This window comes from Gobius niger (genome assembly GCF_951799975.1).
Source record: "Gobius niger genome assembly, chromosome: 9".
In the NCBI taxonomy this organism is placed as follows: Eukaryota; Metazoa; Chordata; class Actinopteri; order Gobiiformes; family Gobiidae; genus Gobius; species Gobius niger.
Window position 1 is genome coordinate 11392653 of NC_136860.1, and position 14011 is coordinate 11406663.

A 14011-nucleotide genomic window follows, 5' to 3' on the forward strand; every position below is an offset into this window, starting at 1 on the left:
TTCTCGGATTGAAAACTTTAACAGGATGTTTCTCAGCCGTCCTTGGACCGATTTTAACCTTTTAAACTCAGTGAAATGTTAAAATCTCAACTGTTTCGATCTCCATGGGAAGCCGTTCTCTACGATGTCAAATGTGCGCGAGAGGGCGAGCGAGAAGTGTCGGGTCTACAGCTGTTCGCTATGCAACACCACGGCCCCTCGGACCGAAAAAGAAGAAAAGAAAAGAAACGCAGTAATATACATGAAATGTCCAGATCGTGACCTTTCACAAGTTTTTGGATTGTCATTTATTTCACTTCTGTTCATCACAGAGCTACCGAAATCACACATAATGTGTATTGGAGTGTCTAGTTGAATGACAGACGTAACTAAACTTTTTCACAATATTCAAATTTTCACCGGTAAATACAGATAACAAATGCTACCTCACCTGATCTTTACACAATGACAACTGCTCAAATTTAGTCATTTACCATTTTAGCTTCATGCATCAACATAAAATTAGTTCTCACTCACTTTGTTTTACAGCAGTTTTCTTTGAAGTTTCAATGTAGTTCATATGTTTCATTTTCTTAATAAATGTAAATGTGAACATTTATTTCTGCTCTTGCTCATGTTTCTCAGGCTTCTGCTCATGGCTTGTGCTCTGGTGCAAGCCAAGATGGATGCCAGAAAACAGCAGAAGAAGAGTGTTTTCTTGTGCGCTGCCACCTAGTGGCAAGCTAGAGATTGCACTTTACTCTGGTTTTAACTGCTTGCATTAGAGGGCAAAAATTGGACACGGATTATTCACCCCTTGTTTTACCTCATTTTGCCTCAATTGTTTGCTTACTTTCCCCCCGTTTCTTCCTACTTTGTTGCCTCTATTTAAAAAAAAAAATTTCACCTGTTTTTGTGGAGAGAAAGGAGGCAGGTTTACCAAGGGGAACGGGCCTACAGCAGAGAGAGGAGATGTCATTTGAGGTAATTTCCCCCCTCCACTTTGTTCCCCCTTTTCCCCTTCATTTTCTCAATTTTTTTCTACAGATTTGTGGCTTTCTAATGAAAATTCAGGCTTCAGGTGTCTAAAGTTTGAGAGGTATGATTTCGAAGCCAACATGGCCAACTTCCTGTAGCGTTTAGGCCTGGGCCATAATATAATTTTTTACGTGTCCTGATGTGGTCTATGTCCCTGGCCAGTGTCACCTTTGTACGATGACATTTTTTGCGACTTGGCTCCCATTGACTCCATTTAAACTGTTTGCAGGGGCACCACAGAGCCATCTTTAATTATTTTCTCTGGCGGACCCCACTCAAAATTAGAGTTTGTGGAGTACTAATTTCTGATCCTTGTTACTTGTGTATCAGTGCACATTTGCTATGTGAATTCTTGGGTTTTCAGTCTCCAATATCGGGGTGACTAGTCCATGTCTAGGGTGAGAAGAGTCAGCTTTGAGCCGACCTACACACCTCCGGGTCCTGGAATTGTACAGGTCCTCAAGAGGCGGTAGCCTATAGCCAATCATCTCATGTAAATTATTGTAGATGTTGTTCCCCTGAGGACACGAGTACGACAGCATTATATTATTGCTCCCTGACTCCAGTGATTCAGATGATGGACAATGAGGCGTCAGAACTTTGCTTCCCACTTCTCCTCAACAGCTCGTGCAGAAAGCCTCAGACCCACATGTCTGAGGCAGTGTCTGTCTATGCTGTGCTCTCCATCCTCTCACTGCTCACCACCGCACTCAACCTGCTGGTCATCATCTCCATAGCACACTTCAGGTGAAGTCATTGTCACCAAGTTTTCAATACTTATGTGATAACGCTGTATGTTTGTAATCTAATTACAAACATGCAATTACGCCAATTTTTACTCAAGTTAAGATTATAAACAAATTACTTATTTTCTTTCCTCTGTCTTGCAGACAGCTCCACTCCTCCACTAACTTCATCCTCCTCTCTCTGGGCGTGTCGGACTTCTTCATTGGTCTTGTTGTGATCCCGACTGACACATTTATGTGGAAAAGCTGTTGGCTCATAGGCGACCTGTTATGTGCTCTCTATTTTACCCTAGCCTTTTCTTTCCTCATGGCCTCTACCATAAGCATGGTTCTCATTTCAGTGGATCGCTATGTGGCCATTTGTTACCCAATGCACTACCAAACTGTAATGACACTGAAAGTCATTGCAATAATGATTTCTGTGTGCTGGGTGTACGCCGCCTGTTATTCTTTTGTTTTGTTTCACGACAACTTTATCAATTTAGGCAAATACAGGTCTTGCCACGGAGAGTGTGTGGCTGCTGTGGAGGGGGATGCTGACCTAGTTTTAGGGTTTGTCATTCCCATCTGCGTCATTGTTGTCCTGTATTCGAGAGTGTTTGTGGTGGCTGTCTCCCAGGCCCGTGTCATGCGTTCTCATGTTGCAACTGCCACATTACAATCCACAAAGTCAAAGAAATCTGAAATCAAAGCTGCCAGAAACCTGGGCGCACTTGTGCTGGTCTTTCTAATCTGTTATTGCCCGTACTATATTGTTGTGCTCAGTGGAGGTCACATGGTGGGGGCATCACTTGAAGTTGTGATGGCTTTTTTAATGTATTTAAACTCCTGTTTAAATCCACTCATCTATGCCTTGTTTTATCCCTGGTTTAGAAAGGCTATGAAAAGTATTGCTACTCTACAAATACTGTCACCTGGATCATGTGACTTAATGCTGACATAAGATTTTGGTCAAGATCCTTGCCGATACCAAATATCTATCCGACACCAATGTGGTAAAGGGTAAATGAACTCAACTTATATTCATTAGGCCCAAAGCATTTTACAGCAAGGAACCAGTCACCCATTCACACTCTCATTCATACACCAATGTATGCAGACACTTGAGGCAAGGAGGTTGCCCAAGGACACAATGACAGTGGGCGCCTTCTGTGTGAACGTGAATAAAAAACAAAATAAAAATACAAATATGTCAACCATTTGTTCTGCCAATGTCCTAAGCATTTTCAGACACAACATTCAAAACTTGTTTTAATAAAACAAACGAATGGACAATTATCTCAAATGTTTTTGACAGAAGCTGTCTGAAACATAAATAGTGCAAAATCTGTGTAACATTTATATAAAGTCATTTGAAATTCATACTTTCTTGGTGGGTATAGTGCATTTTCTGCAATAAATGTTCGACCAGGCAAATTGTACTGCGTCTCAAGTGCGATAAACACTACAATTTTGACGGTTATGCCATTTGCATGCTGGGACTCTTTACTGCCAAGCAGCCGACATATTTCACTCACTGTTTTCGCTACTACTACTGCAACTTCTGGTGACAGCAGCAAAGAAGAATTGTTGAACAGCATTCGCATTCTGCCCGTTTTGGATGTTGTAGATCGTGCATTATTATTAATTTAATACTGTTTGGTTTGTGTACTTGCCGATACATATAACTTAAAATAGTGCAGTATCGGCGTGAAATCCGATACCAATATCGGTATCGGAACAACACTTGTGCTCTTGCTCATACTCACATACTCATTCATTTGATCTAGGGCTGCAACTAACGATCACAGGTGCTCGTCATATCATTAGAATATCATAAAAAAAGTACATTTCTGTTATTAAAGACTCATTACATGCAAAGTGACATATGTAGCCTTTTTTTCTGATCATTTTGACTACGTATTTTGGCTCAGCTTGCTTCATAATATTCTAATTGTAGGACGAGCACCTGTATTTTGGTAATCGATTAATCTAGCCATTCATTTTACAATTAATCGTTTAATCACTTAGCTGTGAAAGGTGTATAACAATTGTATTTTTTCATTTTTTTCTAATCACATAAAGCTAAAGTGGTGCCACTTGAGGACATGTTGATGGAGTAAACTTAAAGTGAGTGTTTTTGGAAGCTCTTCGTGCCAATTCTGCTTTGTGACTGGATGAGACACAGACCGATATTTATGATATTAACAATGTACAAGACACTACACTGTTCCAAATTATAATGCAAATTGGATTTTTGTGTCAAAAAGGTAAAAAAAAAAATAATGTCAGACACCGGGGATGATTAGTTTTCAGGTTAAGCCCAGTTAAGGGAAAAACTACTGAAAAAGGGTGTTCCACTTTATTATGCAGATCATCATTTTCAAGCAATATGGGAAAGAAAAAGGGTCTTTCTGCTGATGAAAAGCGTGAAATAGTTGAATGCCTTGGTCTAGGTATGAACCCTTTCAATATTTCATGAAAGATTAAGCGTAATCATCATACAGATAAGAGATTTGTGGATGATTCAGAGCACACTCAGGTTTGTGCAGATAATGGCACCAGTGTTAGGAAAGTTCATTTTCTACATGAACTAGTTCAAAGTTCAGTTCACAAATTTCAAAATGAACTAGTTCGTTCATAGTTCATAATTGTTTATTGTAAATAGTTTGTTCATAGTTCCAAAAATGAACTAGTTCATAGTTATTTTTTTGTTGTTGCTGCGAGCCATTATTCAGACATGAAAACGGATTGGGGTGAAAAAGGTGAGAAGTATTTTTCTCCTCGCAGGGAAATACTTTTATATTCCATATCTTAAAGCAACAATCTTAAGTATTTTGAGATGCATTTTTGCCAACCTTGGAAGAGCTGCAGAAAGTTGACTTCAGCCATGAGTCAAAAATATTATGGCCTCCTCCCTTAGTGTTATGCAAGCTATTTCATGTCAGCCTGTCACTGTTTTATGAGTGGATTTTGGATATCTTTGCTAATCATATTTTATATTATTATTATTATTATTATTATTATTATTATTATTATTATTATCATTATTTTAAGTTTCATTGGTACATTCTTAGTGGAAAATCCATCCATCCATTTTCTTCCGCTTTATCCGGGGCCGGGTCGCGGGGGCAGCAGTCTCAGCAGAGATGCCCAGACTTCCCAATCCACACACACCTCCTCCAGCTGTTCTGGGGGGACCCCGAGGCGACACCAGGCCAGCTCGAAAACATAGTCCTACCACCGTGTCCTGGGTCTTCCACGAGGCCTTGTCCCACTAGGACATGCCTGGAACACCTCCCGCGGGAGGCGGCCAGGAGGCATCCGGAACAGATGCCCGAGCCACCTCAGCTGGCTCGACGTGAAGGAGCAGCGACTCTACTCCAAGCTCCTCCCGGGTAACTGAGCTCCTCAACCGGTCTCGAAGGGTGCGCCCAGCCACCCTGCGAAGGAAACTCATTTCGGCCGCTTGTATTCGCGATCTCGTCCTTTCGGTCATTACCCAAATCTCATGACCATAGGTGAGAGTGGGAACGTAGATCGATCGGTAAATCGAGAGCTTTGCCCCGACTCAGCTCCCTCTTCACCACGACAGACCGATACAGCGACCGCATCACTGCTGACGCCGCACCGATCCGTCTGTCGATCTCACGCTCCATTCGTCCCTCACTCGTGAACAAGACCCCGAGATACTTGAACTCCTCCACTTGAGGTAAGGACTCCCCACTGACCTGTAGAGGGGAAGCCACCTTTTTCCGGTGGAGAACCATGGCCTCAGATTTGGAGGTGCTGATCCTCATCCCGGCCGCTACACACTCGGCTGCAAACCGCCCCAGAGCGTGCTGAAGGTCCTGGTTTGTTGAAGCCAACAGAACAACATCATCTGCAAACAGCAGAGATGAGATCCTGAGGCTCCCAAACCGGACACCCTCCGGCCCCTGGCTGCCCCTAGAAATTCTGTCCATAAAGATAATGAACAGAACCGGTAACAAAGGGCAGCCCTGGCGGAGACCAACACACACCGGGAACAGGTCTGACTTACTGCCGGCAATGCGAACCAAGCTCCTTCTGCGGTCATACAGGGAACGGACAGCCCTTGGCAAAGGGCCCCGGACCCCATACTCCCGGAGCACCCCCCACAGGGCACCACAAGGGACACGGTCGAACGCTTTCTCCAGATCCACAAAACACATGTGGACTGGTTGGTCGAACTCCCACGAACCCTCGACTATCGGCCGGATCCTCCTCTCCAGCACCCTGGAGTAGACCTTACCGGGGAGGCTGAGGAGTGTGATCCCTCTGTAATTGGAACACACCCTCCGATCCCCCTTCTTAAAGAGAGGGACCACCACCCCGGTCTGCCAATCCAAGGGCACTGTCCCTGATGTTGCAGAGACATGTCAGCCACGACAGTCCTACAACATCCAGAGACTTCATGCACTCAGGACAAATCTCATCCACCCCCGGAGCCCTGCCACCGAGGAGCTGCTTCCTCATTGGAAGACATGACGGTGGGATTGAGGAGATCCATGAAGTACTCCTTCCACTGCCCGACGACCTCCCCAGTCGAAGTCAGCAGCTCCCGACCCACACTGTTGGTGAAGCACTGCTTGCTATGGTTTGCCAGAATCTCTTCGAGGCCGAACGATAGTCCTCCTCCATGGCTTCTCTGAACTCCTCCCAAACCCCAGTTTTTGCCTCTGTGACCGCCCGAGCTGCAGCACGACAAAGTAACAAATATATATATATATATATATATATACAGCCTGAAGTCTAGAAGGCATAGACGTCGCCAGACCCTGGATTTCATCCCTGGTGCTGCTCTCCCAGGCTTCTACTGTAAATGTCTTCAGTTCCTGCTTGTTATTCTGGCAGTTTCCCTTCAGTTGTGTCTTCAGCAAGTGAAATGTGGCTCAATTGGATTCATGTCAGGCAATTGACTTGGCCATTGAATAACATTTCACTTTTGTGAGAGGTCAGGGAAAGATTGACTTACAACAGAGCACTTTTATGGGTTGACAGCTAGCATGGGCAGCCAATCAAAACCCAGCACTAAAGTGGCAGGACCCGCCTACAGCCCGTACTGCCACTTTTATAATGTTCCAAACTGTTGAGTTGGCGACACCTAACATGTTTGCTATCTCATGTTTGTTTTGATTTTTCAGCCTAATAATGGCTCGATAATGGCTTTGATAATGATAGCTCTTTGGATCTCATATTGATAATTAAGAGCAACAATATCCAAAATGCAAATATCACATTTGAAATGAACTCTGGACGTCTCATCAGTTCCTTTATAAATGGGATAATGAGGGAAGAGCAGACACCTGGCAATGGGGACAGCTGAGCAGTCACTTGTCCCATTACTTTTGGTCCCATAAAAAGTGGGAGGCACACATACAAACGGTTGTAATTCCTACACCGTTTTTATGATTGGGATGTAAACACTCTCCATTTAAAGCTGAAAGTCTGCAGTTTAAGCACATCTTAGTTATTTCATTTCAGTCGATGTCCCAAACTGACTACATGTCCTTAAAGCGGCACACTACACTCCAGACCGTCATTACTCACTCGTTCCCGTTTGACGAAATAACCACGTTCAAGAGGGAAATCATGCGGATTTACAGACTTCTCCTCCCAGCTCTGACGAAGCATGTTCCTAAAAGGGCATAAGGGTGGGATCGTCACTGTAGACTCGGCCCTTGTGTGACATGGAGTTCGGTCGTAGCCGCGCAGCTCTAATGCTAACCGTCCAGCCCTCATTAGTACGAGATTTCTAAAATGTTTCTTGCGAAAACCAGCCTGGTTCCTTTAATTGTAATTTTAGCTAAGCATTAATCACGGGAGCAATATCTCGCTGCAGAAAGTTTTTATAAAATAGGCACCAGGCTTTAAAGTTGTTTAGAACGTGCCTAAAGTCCAATGCTATGGAATGTAAAACTAGCTTGTTCTGCCTCCACTATCTGGATGTACTGCAGCAATGGCGGCCCCTAGCGTCATCGTTGTTAATCTCTGCTACAAGCGGCCATTAAGTAGGCCAAAGAAGGAGACCACAAGCAATTGACTGTTGTCAAATCACACATAGGCATTAATTGAAGGTTAGAACTGAAAGCATTAAACTTTCTGCTTCTGTCAATAAAAAAGAGAGAAGAGTCTCAGAGTAAGCGGATATTAAGTCAAAACCCAATACATAAGATCCCTAGTTTTCATTGACAAACACGAACTTGACTGAGAATTGAGGCACGAGCATTTGTGGAGAGTGATGGAGGGATGCAACCGGAAGGAAGGAAACCATTTGAATGTACAATATAAATGATTAAGAATTATTGATCAAAATTGGATGGATTAAACAGTCCACAATATTTAAAAAAAGAATGAGAGAGATGAGATGAGATTTAATTGCTTTCAAAATGGATAAATTGACTTGACCGAAGCTAAAAGAAAATAAATGAGTGAATAGTACGTAAACGCATGGTGGTACTGTCCAGTGGGATCTTATGTATTGTAGATGTTGTTCCCCTGAGGACATGAGTACGACAGCATTATATTATTGCTCCCTGACTCTTGTGATTCAGATGATGGACAATGAGGCGTCAGAACTTTGCTTCCCACTTCTCCTCAACAGCTCGTGCAGAAAGCCTCAGACCCACATGTCTGAGGCAGTGTCTGTCTATGCTGTGCTCTCCATCCTCTCACTGCTCACCACCGCACTCAACCTGCTGGTCATCATCTCCATAGCACACTTCAGGTGAAGTCATTGTCACAAAATTATCAATGCTTTTGTGTTGCATGTTTGCTATTATATGGGCAAAGTCTTTTTTGTACTGTCACATTTAACAGGCATTTTTTACTCAAGCTAAGATTGAAAACAAGTTATTTTCTTTCCTCTCTCTTGCAGACAGCTCCACTCCTCCACTAACTTCATCCTCCTCTCTCTGGCCGTGTCGGACTTCTTTATTGGTCTTGTTGTGATCCCGACTGACACATTTATGTGGAAAAGTTGTTGGCTCTTTGGCGACCTGTTATGTGCTCTCTATTTTACCCTAGCCTTTACTTTCCTCATGGCCTCTACCATAAGCATGGTTCTGATTTCAGTGGATCGCTATGTGGCCATTTGTTACCCAATGCACTATCAAATCAGAATGTCACTGAAAGTCATCGGAATAATGATTTCTGTATGCTGGGTGTACGCCGCCTGTTATTCTTTTGTTATGTTTCACGACAACTTTATCAATTTAGGCAAATACAGGTCTTGCTACGGAGAGTGTGTGGCTGTTGTGGAGGGGGATGCTGACCTAGTTTTAACGTTTTTCATTCCTATCTGTATCATTGTAGTCCTGTATTCAAGAGTGTTTGTGGTGGCTGTCTCCCAGGCCCGGGCCATGCGTTCTCATGTTGCAACTGCCACATTACAATCCACAAAGTCAAAGAAATCTGAAATCAAAGCTGCCAGAAACTTGGGCGTTCTTGTGCTGGTCTTTCTAATCTGTTATTGCCCGTACTATATTGTTGTGCTCAGTGGAGGTCACATGGTGGGGGCATCACTTGAATATGTGATGACTTTTTTGATGTATTTAAACTCCTGCTTTAATCCACTCATCTATGCCTTGTTTTATCCCTGGTTTAGAAAGGCTATGAAAAGTATTGTTACTCTACAAATACTGTCACCTGGATCATGTGACTTAATGCTTACATGATATTTGGGGGTTTATTCGAGATAGCAATAGTTGGGATGTGATCCTATACCAGGTCATTAATCTGTACTTACTTACTTGCTGACTAGAAATTGGATATTGAGACAATATCAATACGTTTTTACTAGTGGTGGGCCGTTAACGCGAGACTCTTAGCGCGCGATAAAAAAATTATCGCCGTTAATCTATTCTCAAAGCTGGGTTGGGAGCTGGGTCTATACTCTGCAAGCTATGATGACTTTCACCGTGATATTTTATGCAGGGCTTAAAGTAGTCCGGCCTGAGGCCTCTGGCGCAAGCAAAGTGTATCAGACTGCTAATTATTTGTCCGTTTTTTCCGCGCATTTGTGAAAAACTCGCCTTTCCCGCACTTCTTACGCATCTCACACGCAGCCTCGCTGTTACGTGATTCGTCTGAATCCAAAACAACTGCCACGCGGATGCTGTAGCTACTTTTGTTATGGATTAAGTTTTGCCAAATGGACGCTATGACCAGACGAGTGAGAATCGGATAAAGAGGCGAAGAGCAGCAAGTTCTATGACTGATCCACAGTGAGTTTATTTACTTATTCTGTGAGTACAGTCGGGCTAACGAGGTCGCATCACCCGCGCTAAATTAAGCACTGAAAGCCCCGCATGAGAGCGCGGTGTCGGACCTGCCCCGCTCCGCGCCTCTCTCTGCAGCCGTGCGCGCGGTGAGACAGGTGTGCACGGGAACGACACGCTCCGTAACGCCAGTGATATACTGCACGCGCCTTTCAGAGCCGAGCGCCCTGAGCGGCCGAGCTCTTTCGCGCAGAGCGCATACATGTACACTGCAGGCGAGCGCTGAGAAGCGCCACGAGTGACGAGGCCACAAAAAAGAACAGCAGAGTGACTTGAGGGAAAGTCTTGATGTGGAAAAATGACAAAGTGGTGTAGCTATACTGCCATATGTCAGGCAATATTCCTCTCTCTTTATGAAATAAGCACCCAATACTACTACTATAGTCGTAATAATAATAATTATCATAATAAAAATAATAATAATAATCTTAAACTTGTATAGACTCATATAAATAATCATACAATTAAGGACAATCTTTTATTTATTTAGTAATAATGTGTTTTATACATTTTCGGACAGAAATCGGCTTCGCACCGCAAGCCGCAGACGAGAAAAATGCGCGTGGAGCGCATTTTTGAGTTTAGGAGCAGAAGAGGCGGAAGCGGCTGCGGGCTGTTCCGCAAACGACGCACACAGTGGCGTGAACGCGCACACGTGTCAGCTCCAGCCAAATCTAACCAACAGCCTGATTAACAAACTATGACACTTAATCCTTTCCTTACTAGATTATTTTACAAAAAAAAAAAATATTACACTTTATATTTTGGTCTATACTTGTATTTTACCTCCCATATATTAAGTGTCTGCACAAATTGGGAATACATTAGGTCCAAGTGCAGAGTAAATGTGTAATAAAAAATATTGGCCTAGGCTACATTGCCTATATACAGTAGCCTCTATCTAACGTTTTTCTTTTTTCTTTTAAAGCACCGATAAGAGCACCATTAAAGTCCCGGATCTTTTTTCTGTAGCAGGTCATAGTTGCAGAAGAGGAGATTTAGTTTGTCACCAGAAAATTGATTGACACAAAGCTACTGACTGTACACAGTTCATCAGGACCTCTAATGTCGGCCTACAGTTCAAAATTAATGTTTAACTGAATAAACAGTTAGTAAACACAAGTGCATCTTCTTGAACATGAATTATTTTCAACACCAATTATCACAGTAGAATGTTCTCATGCAGTTTGTGATGCATTTTGGAAACAGGAGATGAGCCCCTGGTCTAACGCACCGCCTGACTTGAGAAACTCGTTCTCAAAGAGTTACTTTTAGTTATTATTTGGGTAGCACACATATTCTGAATGGCTTCGGCAGAATTCAAGTGAGCCATTTTAATCTAGATTAATTTCAGAATTAATCGAGATTAATCTAGATTTTAAAAAATAATCTATGCCCACCTCTAGTTTTTACATGAAATGTTTTGAAACAAGGGAAATTACCAAAGCCATGCTCACCTGCTTAGACTGACAAAAGAAAAGAGCAGTGATTTATACAGTCAATTTAATACAAAACAGTTTAAATCAAAGTATTGAGAATGGAGTTCATCCTTTTACCAGTAAGTAACTGTAAATTTTACAGGTGCTCGTCAAATAATTAGAATATGATGAAAAAGTGCATTCACTTCAGTTATTCAATTTAAATTGTGAAACTGATATATGATAGACTCATTGGATGCAAAGTGACACATGTAGCCTTTATTTGTTTTCATTTTGATTATTGTGGCTCAGCTTGTAAAAACCCGGAATTAAAAATCTACATAATATAATATTTAGAAAATAGATTGTAAGCCATAATCATCTAAATTATAACCAACAAAGGCAGAAAATACAGAAATAAATGAACTTTTTTATGATATTCTAATTATATGGCGAGCACCTGTACATGGGTTCAGGAAACATTCTTACCCTTTTTCTCTGTGACTAGGTTGTGTTCAAATGCTGTTAAAAAATTAACCCACCTTTGACTGCATTTATCTCCATTTGCACCAACATAATAACTAATATCCTGTCTCACCAGTCTTGACCTAACGACGGCTGGCTGAAATTCTGTGTTTTTGCAACAATCATAAGTCATGACTGGATCCTTCTCTTTTTGAGATACCAACTTTCACTGTTATCACTGTAAGAAGCAAAAGTGTGTTTAATCAAGTCGTCTCTATCAATAAATAATGCGAGTGATATCATTATTAGGGTTTTGTCAGATTAGCACATCAAGGAATCTTCTAAATTGAAAAAAAACTTCCATAAAGGACTTTTTACAATAGTTATGATTTTGTGTGTGTTTGTTTTTCTCGTCTGATAAGACACTGAATTCCATTCACAGCCCACATTTCTCAAAAACAGGATGCTGCTGTCACTCCCCTCTACTCTTGCACTCTGGACACATTTTTTTGAATTGTGTGCTATTTTACTCGATAGCACACAATTCAAAAAGTGTATACTACGAGGCACAACTGGCACGTTACTCCAACACAATTGTCCCAGCTAACACACAAGCACTAAAACGACATACAGTCCCAATCAAAAGTTGAAAACCAGTTGAAAAATGGCAAATAATAACATTGGCTTTAAAAAGCCCAAACTGTGCAAGAATTTGGATTCAGTGTCATCATCATCATTATCATCATCTGTATTTGACTCGAGGTTTATATATACATTTAAAAAAAAACAAGACACAGAATATTATAAAGAAAACTGTACAAGTGCGTCCGCAGAGCTGACTGGTAACGTATGGCACTGATAGTAGGATTCACCAGTATGCAAACAAGAGAGTTCTGTGATTCTTTTTTTTTTTTTAATTATCAAGATGTGTTTATTGAGGGGTTTTTTAACATCCAAATCCCCAAACCAAGCAAGGAAAGGTCTCCAGATGTCATAACATTTTTGGACAGAACCTTTTGTTGTGTATCTAATCTTTTCTAACTGTATATAGAACATGACATCCCTAACCCAATGCCAAAATACAGGTGGATGTGCATCCTTCCAATTTTTCCAATGCACCAACAGTGCACCAAAGGCTATCAAGCTGACTTGTGCCTTCGTCAGACGGGCATCCAGAGTCACTCCAAATAATGCAGCAAATGGACAGGGTTTCAGGGTAAAAGATTTTCAATATATACATTTATTTATTTATCTTTAATTATTTTTTTAAACCATTCCATTGCAGATTTAGCTTTGTGTTTAGGGTCATGGTCCTGCTGAAGGTGAATCTCCGCCCCAGCCTCAGTTCTCTTGCTGACTCAGCAGGTTTTGTCCCTGTATTTGGCTCCATCCATCTTCCCAGCTATTCTTACAATCTCCCCAGTCCCCGCTGAGGAAAAGCAGCCCCACAGCATGATGCTCCCCCACCATATTTGACACTGGGGACGGTGCACTCAGGACGATGAGCCATGTTTGCTCCATACATAAAGTTTTGCATTTGGGCCAAAATCTCACCAAAGCACCTTCTTCCACATGGAGCTGTGTCCTCCATATGACTTCTAGCAAACTTCAAACGGGATTTCTTATGGCCTCCTTTCAATAATGGTTTTCTTCTTGCCACTCGTCCATGAAGGCCAGATTTGTGTAGAGTACGACTTATAGTTGTCCCATGTACAGATTCCCCCAGCTCAGCGGCAGGACTTCACAGCTCCTCCAGCGTTATCTTGGGGCACTTGGTTGTATTTCTTACCAGTGCTCTCCTTGTTCTGTCTGTTAGTTTAGGTGAACGACCGTGTCTTGGTAAGTTGACAGTGGTGCTATCAGGGTTTCCGTTAGCCGGCTTTTGGCCGGTTTGAAAAGCAAATGGCCAGTAAAAATAATTTCCATCGGCCAAATTGGCCGACAGTAAAAAAGTGAGAACAAATATAAAAAATAGAAAAATATATTAAACATGTCACCTAAGTCAGTGACAAACATAACAAAGTGTTTTTGAGACAGGCCTAAATATTAAAAAAGGTTCAATATTTCTATCAAAAAAGTTTCGATT